This window comes from Mauremys mutica, chromosome 3 (genome assembly GCF_020497125.1).
Source record: "Mauremys mutica isolate MM-2020 ecotype Southern chromosome 3, ASM2049712v1, whole genome shotgun sequence".
Lineage (NCBI taxonomy): Eukaryota > Metazoa > Chordata > Testudines > Geoemydidae > Mauremys > Mauremys mutica.
The window spans coordinates 59,525,015-59,536,829 of record NC_059074.1 but is presented as its reverse complement, the minus strand read 5'-3'; the positions used below and the strand labels follow the sequence as shown (position 1 = coordinate 59,536,829).

General features: G+C 42.4%; 1 long non-coding RNA gene across 1 annotated transcript; it reads left to right on the top strand.

Moving 5' to 3' along the window:
* The first annotated feature begins 8,681 nt into the window (after positions 1-8,681).
* LOC123366870 lies at positions 8,682-10,865 on the top strand. The gene is made up of 2 exons (XR_006578216.1): positions 8,682-9,192; positions 9,688-10,865. It is a non-coding gene; the product is annotated as an uncharacterized LOC123366870 (long non-coding RNA).
* The last annotated feature ends 950 nt before the right edge of the window (positions 10,866-11,815 follow it).

The window sequence follows — 11,815 nt, the reverse complement described above, 5'->3', positions numbered from 1 at the left end:
AAAATATTAATTAAATTGACTGGAAGAAAAAAATTAGACAGAAAAATGTGAATAGAAATCCAGAGTTGTTTAAGAAAAGTCTAGTAGATGCGCAAAAAGTCACAATTCCACAATGTTAAAGACAACACCTTTGGTTAAAAGCCCATCCTGGTTAAGATGGGAAGCAAAGGTAGAAATAATTATATATATTCACACACACAAATGAAAAAGGGGAGATAGATAGCAATCAATAGAAACTAGAGGTAATGAAGTGTAAAAAATTGATAAGGAAGCTAAAGACATTGGGGAAAAATCCTTGGCTGGCAGACCCAAGGTTGATGTATTCATATTACATGAGGCTGATGAACTATCATCCAGTCCATTAATAACCAAGGAGAATGTTAAACAACATCTTCTAGGGATAAACATTTTAAAATCAGCAGCTTAGATAACTTGCACCCAGGAGACCTGAAAGAGTTAGCTGAGCAGATCTCTCATCCACTTATGTTAGTTTTTAATAAGTCTTGGAATACTGGGGGAATTCTAGAAGGCTGGAAAAGTTCAGAAGTGCCAATATTCAAAAGGGAAAAGGGGGATGACTCAGGTAATTATAGGCTGGTTAGCCTGACATCAGTTTTTTGAAAAATAATGGACAATTTTATATGGATTCAATCAATAGAAAATGAAAGGACAGGAATATAATTGATGCTAGTCAACATAGTTACTGGAAAATAGATCTTATCAAACTAACCTGACTTCATTTTTTGATAAGATTACAAGTTTGGCTGATAAAAGTTAATTGGGCTGACATAAAATACTTAGACTTTTGTAAGGCATTTGACTTAGTCCCATGTGACATTCTGATAAAAGGAATTCAATTATTTTGATCAGTGATCTGGAAGTAAATATAAAATCATTACTAGTAAAATTTATGGATGATGCAGAGATTGGCAGAGTGGTAAATACTGACATGTCAGTTATACAGACTGACCTTTATCTCTTCATACGTTGAGCTCATTTGAACAGAATACACAAGCCCACTAAAAGGTCATCTAAGAACAAAGAAGATAGGTCACACTTACAAGCTGTGAGACTGTTTCCTGGAATGAAATGACACTGAAAAGGGCTTAAGGCTTGTGGGAGGTAACCAGCTGAACATGAACTTCCAGTGCCATGTTGTAGCTAAGATGGCAAATGTGGTCTTTGCATGCATAAGCTGGGGAATAATATTATAGGGAGGTGATATTAACAGCATTAAGACAACTACCGAAATACTGTGTGAAATTCTGGTGCCCTCACTTCAAAATGGATGTAGAAAAACTGGAAAGCAGCTTTATAACTTCCATTTTTCTTTAACATTCCATACTATTTCCTTCGGTCCTCTGCACCTGAAATGTTCTGAAAGGTGTATACAAGTGTTATTGGCTTAATTTACATGTGCCAGAGAGAGATACATTTTATCTCCTGTCTGAAAAAAGCCTGTTTGTCAACTCTGCCTGGGTGCATAGTTTAAAACACATTTTTAGTAGGTATGCATAGCTCCTTGCAAACCGGCCATCATAGTGCTTATGATGACCAGTATGATATAAGCTTTCATTTGATACCTCATACATCATTCTTTATAGAAAAATACTCCAACAGCAATTTGTTAGGCATAATGAGTTTCTCAGGCCTGAGAGGAGTATTTGATACAGAGAACCAGTGGGCCTCTGTATCGCAGGCCTTTTCCAGCCCATGTAGCCTCTTGTTAATCCAAGGTATAAGGTATGTATCAAATTTAGACATTGTGTCTACTTTGCAGAAGCATAGGACCAGCACAATCACACTACACCATTTGCCGTGAGATTCCTCAGTTACCCCCCACCACTTGTGGGGCATGCTCTGCAATTCTTTCGTTATGGTGGCCCTTAATGATCCAGATATCCAGGAATGGCCCTTCTAGATGGCACAAGATGGCTTAAGATTAATGTTGTGTTCTATCAAATGAGTTCTTCTGGGTTTGGTAGTGGAAACATCACTAAAGTCTTTAATCAGCTCCTTGGTTTCTTCTTGCAGTGCATGGGACAGGTTTTCTCCTAGGAATACCTCTGTGCGCAGGTCTCAGTATGACACCTAGAGTCCTAACTGGAGTTCCTGTGTCAGGGGGTGGACAAAGTATGCTTTTTGGGGTTTTCAGGCTGTCACAAACGGCTAATACTATTATGGTGGGTCCCATGCTTTTCCTTCGTGTGATGAGTCAGGGCATTGCCTCTTGCCCCTTCAGCTTCTTGAGCTTCCTGCTCTCTCCCCACTTGGGCAGGGCTTCCATCGGTCCTCGGCACCTGGGCAGTCCCTCTGCCTGGCCCATTTTCCAGCCTGCCTTCCACTATCCCCCTTTGTCTAGCCCCCTCGTTTCATGCACCCATGTTTTCCCCCTACACGCTTGTGCTCCTTCCCCTTTTATGTTGAACCCCTGTAGTCACTACACCCCCTATGATAGTGTAGCCCTCCTCTCCCAGTGCATCTGGAGGAGCCAGTATTCCCATCCTGTGTCAGTTATCGTGCCCCCCTGTTCCCTGCCTGATTAAGGCATCTTGGTACCCCCTTTCCCCACATTAGTGCCCTCCTCCCCTGCCCGCAGCCTAGCGGGGAGGAGTAGCTCTCCCCTTCCCCCCGCTTTGCTACTCGTCCCTGTCTCCTCTGAGTATGGCAGGAGAAATGGCGGGTGGGCACCCGCGGGTTGACCCTGCTGCCCCCCCCTCCACCCGCTCCCCCATTCGGCACTGCAGCTATCCTCTCGACCAAAAGAAATCAGTTTCAATAAAGTTATTTCTAAAATTCTTTTGAGCTGAGATCTACTGAGATGATTAAAATGTTCTCTCATGTTCTGGGGAGGCTGAGGAGGCAGTATGTGCTACTCAAGTTCCTGGGTTCATCAGTAACCTCTCTGGAGTCCAGGGAGATTACTGATGAACCCAGGAACCTGAGTAGAACATACCACCTCCTCAGCTGCCCCGGAACATGCCTGGGGCATATAAAAGCTCAGGTTCTTTGGAATGAGACAAGCACCATGCAGCTTGGAGTCTCAAGTTGGGAGGCACAGCACACCTGGGGTGGCTCAGGCCGGCCTGGGGCTCCTCTGGGGGTGGTGTTGGGAGTCACCTCTGGGTGAGGTGGGGGGCTTGGGGCTCTGGCCAGGGAGAGGCAGAGGGGGTTTGGGGCTCCAGCCGTGGGGGAGTGTGGCCTCGGGTGGAAGAGGCAAGGCTGGGGAAGTCCACCTGCCACCCATGCCTCCAGCATAAAGAGACATAACTGAGATCACCCTTGCTGGTCCAGAAGTCAGTTGCTATAACCATCTGGAAGCTGGCTACCCCAGACTGCTACAGGGTGTTGCCAACCAGTTGGAGCTGGAAAGTCCACTGTGGGTAAATGGCTGGTGGAGGTATCTGAGGCAATCAGGTGTGTGGTTTACCCCAAGGTGGTGGGCATTAAAGATATTTCAGAGGTAATTGCTGGCTTTGAGACAATGGGGTTTCCAAACTGTGTTGGGGCTATTGGCAGGATTCGTATGCCCATAGTTTGCTCTCAATGAGCACATGAGCACATAAACTGCAAAGGGCACTACTCCATTGTCATGCAGGTCCTCATGGACCACAGAGGCTGATTTATGAATGTCTACATGGGCTGTACTCGAAAAGTTCACGATGCCAGAGTTTTTGCTGCTTGGAAATCTACATTCATGGACAGGCTGGGACACTATTTCCACCAAATGACATTGACATAAATGGTGTTACTGACCCCCCTGTTATTCTGGGGGACTCTGTGTTTACCGTTTTTTGCTTTGGCTTATGAAACTATACCCTGATTTCAGAGGCCCTGGCAAAAGAAAGTTTAATTGCAAGTTTAGAATGGTTGTGGAATGTGCTTTTGGCAGATTAAAATCACATTGGAGATGTTTACAGACCCATTTGGATGCCAGTGTAACTAATGCTCTCCTCATGACAGTGCCTTGCTATACTCTTCACAACATTTGTGCAGCTGGAGGCGAGCCATTTCCCTGAATGGACCAGCCGGGTTCCGTTGAATCAGTACCCTCAGCCAGAAAGTGCAGCTATCACTGCAGGAGCTGGTTGCACCCGGGCAGCAGAAGTCAGGGATGCTTTGTGTTTTCACATTATGTACTTGGCCCAGTGGAAAAGGAGGAATAGTACCTGTACAAATACACATTTGCGAGGGGAGGGAGGCTAGTTAAATGTTGGCATGAGGCATTTAGTGCGTTAGAGGGTGTGTGGGCTTGATTGCCATTTGATGTAATTATGAATGACGGTGACTAATGAATTTGGGGGGCAACATGGATGGAATGTATTGAAATGTGAATCACTGTACCTTGGTAAACAGAAGAATGCCATTTGTTTACTAATGCATAATTGCTCCTGATCATGTTTTTAGCTTTGTCATCTGAAATCATGGTTGTATCAAGTGATACAGTGATAGCAATCAACTTTCTTGAAGGCCTAAAAGGTTTTAATTGTCAATGGGTATTAAAACACCCCAAAAAGTACCAAAAGAATATTTTCTAAAAATAAAATGCTAGAAATACTGCAAACCTGACTCAACCCCCCTACCTCTATATGCTTCCTGGCCCTGTTTTCTATGCACTTGGCACGTAGGAGGGAGATGGAGGTATCCACAGGAGAGATATTGAAGAAGAAAGGCTTTGCATTGCTGCTTACAGCAGACATCTCTCCCATTACTGTAATAATAAACTGTAAATTGGAGTCATGCACCTACTGGGCTCTGAGGTGACTTCTGACTCTACCATGTTTGCTGTAAGCTGAGCAGTGGGCTGCTCCTCAGCAAGGGAACAAAGAGGGTGGGAGGGAATCAAACAGCTCTTCCAAGTAAGGACTTTGAATTTGCTGTTGATCCTGATCCACAGCCTGCTCAAGGACTGGTTTCATAAACAAAGTCACTCCATGCACCTCACTGGGAGTCTGCTGCTGGCTCCCATCAGTCCCCAGGCTGGATTCAGGGGCCATCAGGGCACCATCCCGGCTGACCAGGTTGTCATGAAGCATGGCTGGCTCCATGCTAGGCACAGTGCCCACACCCAGTCAAACTTCTTATCATATAGGCATATAGTTGGTGAGTTGGCTGATGTGATGTCCCTGGTCTTCTGGTACTTGCTCTTCCGCCTCTTAATATGCTTCCTGCACTGATCCCAGAAAATCTTCAGAGTGCCAGCTTTTTTAGCTATCTGCTGGCACATGTGGTCATTCCTGGAGTTTTTGCTGAAATTCACAGTTTTATTGGCCTCACACCAGAGAGTCACCAAAATCTGGCTGTGCTTCCATGACCATGAAGCAGCACGTTTTGCAAAAATCTTGCTCTACTTGGTCTCCATTGCAAATCCAGGATGCTCTCCGATAGTGTGCTTGCAGTTTGGTGATCAGAAGAGAATGGCTTAATGCTGAGCTGAGCTGCTGCTGTACGCCAAAGGGTGGAGGGGGGGCTTCTGTTTTCAATAGAGTGGATTGGAGATTGTTGGGATAGAAAGGACTAAGGATGTTGGCTCATGGAATTGTAGGCAGACTCCCAGGACACGAGTCAAGTGGGGCTGCATCTACACTGCAAAGCAATCGGTCTCAAACCCTGGATCCACTTGACTCATGCTCAGACCCTGCAGGTTCATGGGACCCTGGGTCTGAGCCTTGGTTAGCACAATTGCAGTAGACACAAGGGGTGTTAGGCTTGAGCATGAGCTTAAACATGGGCTTTCGTTGCAGTGTAGATCCCTAGGGACCAGAGCAGTCTGATGTTTTTGATTAGTTGAGGATATGGATATATGATTTTAAGAGCGGCCAGATTAATCATTTTTCATAGCAGAGGAATCTCGGAAATCATTTTTAGAAACACTGAAGAACAATTAAAGTATTGGAGAATACTCTCTCAATGATATTTAACTCCAAGCGCAATCCAAGTGATATCATAATTTAAGGGAGCATAGAAACTTTGATACACATATGGTCTGACACACGTTTGGAGGCACTGTTAGCAAAATATGATGACTTTTCAGCACTTAATGTGATTGTCATTTGTTCCAGTGAAGTGTGCACGATTCTTAAATATTCTTACATTACTGAGAACTAGGATGCCATAAATCATATTTCAGTATCTTCAGCTTTTCTGATTAACCATGCCAAGCTTTGGAAGCACATGGAATTGAGCAATCTATCTTGGTGCCTCTTTATAAGCCAAATATTTTTCAGACATCCATTTATCTTATTGTATGTCCAGTTACTATCTGTAGCCTTTCACAAATCTCATTGCCTATGAATATACACTCAGAAAGATTGTCTGTAACCAGAATTACTGGTATTTTGCAATCACAGCTAATTAATAATATCTTGATCTTGAAAAGCTATGAGGCACTTCCTTCACTAACATAGACCAGAAATTACTCAAGGGAAGTTATTGTGTCAATCTTAAAACATTATTTTTTCTGGGTTCTCACCCAATTTTTTCTTTCAGTTCCCAAGCTATATGTCAGTTAATGTATTTGCCAGTTTCTATTCTATTGCTCAGCAACTGGTTTCTGTTAATGAACTGTCAGTTTGAACAAATCTTTTGCGCGGTTTGGGAGAAGAGAAACCATTGTCGTTTCTGAGCTCCTCTTCAGACACACTTTAGGGATTTTTTTAAAGTATGTGCTCACTTTTGAGCTTCAACTTTGCTCTATTGCCATGTCAGCAGAAAACAAAGAAGTGTGGAATAACTTTTACCTGAGGCAGCTGGGTTATCAGACAGCAAGTATGAAAAATCGGGACAGGGGGTGAGAGGTAATAGGAGCCTATATAAGAAAAAGACCTAAAATTTGGGACTGTCCCTATAAAATCGGGACATCTGGTAACCCTAGAGCCAGCCATTGGGAGCTACATCGAATATGGGGAAATTCTCTCAACTATGACCAGGATGACTAGACCTTCAGTATAAACATGCTTAAGGTGTATATATGTAAGCAGGATCTGAAGGATCTCTCCCCTGCCCTTTCTTGATGAAGTGGGGGGAAAGACCTCAGGTGCAGACTGTATTTGCATAGGCATTCCTACTTTGCTGTGGCTGTTTTGGATTAAAATTTGCTTTAGTGTAGGATGCAGGTTGGATGCAGGGGGTAATGAAATGTTGTTATTCTTACTGTATGACTAATGGGCCAGAAAATTGTACTTAATATGCCCTAATTGAGGGGTCACCTAAATTTAATTTCACATGCTGAGTGGAGGGTAATGATGCGAAATCCAAGTGAAAGTGCTCCTATTTGGTTGTGTGGACTTATTTAAAACATTCTAGATACAGTTTTAACCCCTCCCCCCTCCATCTCCAGTATTTAAAGACAGAGCTGATCAGACTCATGGGAGAGTCCTTGTTTCAGCTCAGTGATCACTAGAGCTGAAATCACCAATGAGCAGATTGAGGTGGCAAAGCCTTAGGCCTGGTGTGGGGACAGTGTTGTGAAAGGCAATGCAGAGGATAAAGCAGCAGTGAGGTTCCCCACTATGCACTGAAATCACTAAGAACTAGTGGAATCTCATAACATGGCATCACAGCTGGGGCAGAGGTGGAAACAGGTCGGGAGCAGCCACAGTGACAACATCAAGCAGTGGCAGAGACAACAGCAACAGTGGTGAGCCAGGGTGCGGGCTGTAGATGCTCCCTTCAGGGGGGAGGTGAATCAACATGAATGCACAGAATTCTGGGACTTTACTGACTTTGGCCAACCAATTATGAATTAGGTGCAGCAGAGGGCTGAGGGAGTGGTGTGTTAGAGTGACATCTGGCCATTGGATTTTCACAGCACAAGATGAGAAACTGAGGCAAAGGCAACCCCCAAGATCCCGTGAAGCACAAGTCACTTATGGTTTGCATACTTTTGAATCATTGTTATAGTGTTTTCTCAAATTAATGCTGAGTTCTCTCTCCTTCTTAATAAAAGTTTACTTTTGTTCTACTCAAGCTCAGCGCTAGTGAGTGGGGTAGTATTGCCTCTTAGAGGTGCCTGTGATGATGGTTGGTTAGTTTCCCCAGACTTCTGGGGTGGGGCTTGAGCTTATTCCTTTTTGTAACATTAAAAGGGATCCCTAAATATTGAATCTGGCCCTTGCTGCTGCCAACCCTACCTGACAGAAGGGTTAAATATAAAAGTGCTTTTAATAATTTATACTTTCAGACTTTTTCCAAAAGAGAAAAAGGATGGTTTTGTGATTAGGCCCTGGAGTGGCACTAGCAGATATGGGTTTTATTACAAGTTCTGATATGACTTGCTTTGTGATCTTGAGCAAGTCATTTACCTTTTCTGTGCATCTGTTTCCTTATCTGTAGTACAGAAATATGTTATTTACCTTTGTGATGCTGTATGAATGAAATATGACCCACCCACTGAGCCTTCCTGTGGAGGCTTTAGAAAGAATATGGGAAATAGCTGCTCTTGTGAGTCATCAAAGCATGTGACTTACTCATGTGACCCCGGACTCTATCTTGTGCCTGTAATTTTCCACCAACTGAGACCGGGAGCTTTGTTTGTAAAATTCCATCCACATGGGAGAAGGTATAAAAGACCCTGGAAACGTTTTCATCTTGTCTTCATTTCCTGCTTCATTTCTCTTCACTGGCTTTCTGAAGGAAGCTCTAAACAAGGACTGGTGACCCCCAAGCTGTTTGGGTAATTTCCAGAGAGTTTTGCAAAATAGCAGTTTATTCCATCACTGCTTCAAAACTGATAAAAGAACTTTGCAATCACTTGCATGCATATGATTTCCTTAACCATTTTAACTTGCTGTTTCTTTTCTCTTTATAAATAAACCTTTAGATTTGGTTACTACAGCAGCGTGAGCGTTGGGTAAGAGCTGTGTTACATATTGACCTGGCTATGTGGCTGGTCTCTTGACATTAGAACACTTTGTTTGATGAAATTAGTTTTCAGTTAACCATAAAGTCCAATGTCTGGATGGTGAGACAAGGGTTGGAATGCCTAAGGAGACTGTATGTTTGATTTCTTGTTAACCAGTGTGGTGAGACAGAACTTTACTTTTGTTACTGGCTTGATAAATCTAATGGTAGAATAACCACCAGTTTGGGGTGAGTCTGCCCTATTTCTCAGCAGTTTGTCCTGAATCTGACATCCTCAGCTGTGACCCACTGAGGCACAGTGACAAGTTTACCAACAGGAATGTTGTAAGGGTAAGTGCATTCATGTTTGTGAGGCACTAAGAAATAAAGGGCTATGAAAACCCTCTTAAGAAGTACATACATAGCACATTTAATAAATGCAACACAGCATTGTTTTGCATAGTGTTTTTCATATACTTGAGGTAGGTCTAAGGAGAATGTGGGGATAAATGCCTTATAGGCCCATGACAAGGTTGCACTGATGTCTGTATTTCCTCAGACACACCAATTCTCCATTCACCCCAGCCATTGTCTACCTGTGAGCTTGTATGTGAGTGAGTGAATGTGCCTCAGGCTTAAGTGTGGAAGGCTATGGCTAATGCTTAACCATGCTTGCTTTCACATAAAGCCTCCACGGTCTATTTGACCCAACACACAGATTTTGCACATTCTAGAACAATGTACAGCAGAACTTTCAGGATTAACTATGCAGGGGTCTCTCCTTAATTATCAGTCTAACAGTCTCAAGAGGCTTGTATGTGGTAATGTATTTTGAATGTTTTTTAGGAAGAATAAGAGGCAGCCAAAGCACTGCGCCTGACACAGAAGACGATCTGCAGACAACAGAAGATATATGTACATATGTCAAAAATATGCAGAGTATGTCCCTAAATCATTTTGTACCTATAAATATGGACAGATTGAAATGTACAAACAACTTTGCACAAAGTCACAGCTTTACAAAAGTCGAAATCTAGCAGGATTCAAGGGCACATATGGGGAAGACATGATGTGTTTTGCAGGATAGAGTTACCAGTAATATACATTTCCATATGCTACAAGCAGAAAAGTTGAATGCATATATTTATAAAAGGGGGTTGAAGAGCTAAATGATTTAGCAGAAAGAGAATATGAAATAAAAGAAGCAGCCCAATTTAATAGTAAGCACAGTAATTAGAATTTCTACTCTGAATATGACAGAAAAGAAAATGTTAATGAAAAGGGGAATACCTAGGCTTTACTAACGCATTGCTGATGTAAAGTGAACATTTAAATGGGCACGAATGTTGTGAATGTTGGGCATTTCTATAGTTTGATTTGTGTTAAAATATGAATTAAAATATTCTGGAGTCCTAAAAATGTGTAAGTACAAGTGTGTGCTTGAGCCTGTGAAAAAGATCCTTTTTTAGGTTCTAATGAAAAATGTAAATAAGAGCAAGTAACATGGTCTTTTATTTCAATACATTAGTTGGATTTTCTTTCTGATCTACCCTCTGAGGATTCTTTTTTTCCAGTGCGGGATTGACTATGTACTGTATATTGTCTAACATTTTTTAAATTAAAACCATATGGATGAAATCAGTTTATTGTCTTGCAGATGTTGAAATCCAGTCTTGTTTTAGTTTAGCTACTTACATAGAATTTAAATGTCTCCTGTATATATATTTTGTATCTTTGTAATAATTCACTATATTGCTTTTCATTAGTGTCCTTTTTCTGTAATTGTTGCTCATTGTTTATTAAATTTCTAACCATTCAACAACAGTTGCCACATGCACATGCCTGACTGCTCCTTTTATTTTGTCTGTGCCACAATTTGTAAATGTTACGTTGCCCTAACATTTGCAACATATGTAAGTTGTACAAAGGCTACTTTTCACTTGTAGTAGTAAAGAAAGACCTTTCCTTCCGGTAACCTTCCCCAGTAATAAAACACAGAGCAATTTGACTCTTATTCGAGATTATGAATAGCAGTTGCTGCTTTTGTTGTTGTTGTTGTTCCTTTATTCCATGCTAGGCATGATAGTCTCCTCCTCCACAACCATCTTTTTAGATGATTGTTTAGTTGAACAGAGGTAACAGTTTCATAAATCTACAGGAATCATGTTAGCCAAAATTTAAAAAAATGACAAGTAATTTTGAGCATCTCCTTTTTTGGGGAAGTACCCACCCTGTGAAAACCAGGCCCCTTTAAGGTATTGACATTGTATACCCAAAAATGAAAGTACCCATAACCACTAATCACTTCTGAAAATGTTGGTCTTCAGCTTTTCCTTTTTGTTAGGATTGTGGAGTTGTTTTTAATTCACAATCTGGAGTTCCTGGGAATGCTCCTGGATTCCCAATTAGCGGTGACACCCGGAAATGCTACTCAGTTGAATCGTTTAATTCAATAAGAGAATGAGAATGCAAAGTGAAGTGTAAAATGCTGCCACTCATGGTGAAATTCTGTGCTGCACATCTAAGGGTATGTCTACACTACAAGACTATTTTGAATCAACTTAAGTCGAATTTGTGGAATCGACCTTATGAAGTCGAATTTGTGTATCCACACTAAATACACTAATTCGACTGTGTGAGTCCACAGTAACGGGGCAAGCATCGACTTTGGAAGCAGTGCACTGTGGGAAGCTATCCCACAGTTCCCACACTCCCCGCTGCCCATTGGAATTCTGGGATTTCCCCTCAATGCATGCTGGGGGAAAAATGTGTCAAGGGTGGTTTTGGGTAACTGTCATCATTGAACCGTCAATCACACCCTCCCTCCCTCTCCGAAAGCGCCTGCGGGCAATCTGTTCATGCACTTTTCTGCTCAGTGACAGCGCGGGCGCCACAGCACTGCGAGCACGGAGCCTGCTGCAGTTATGGCCGTTGTCAACTCCTCGCACCTTATCATCCACCTCTTCCACAGTCA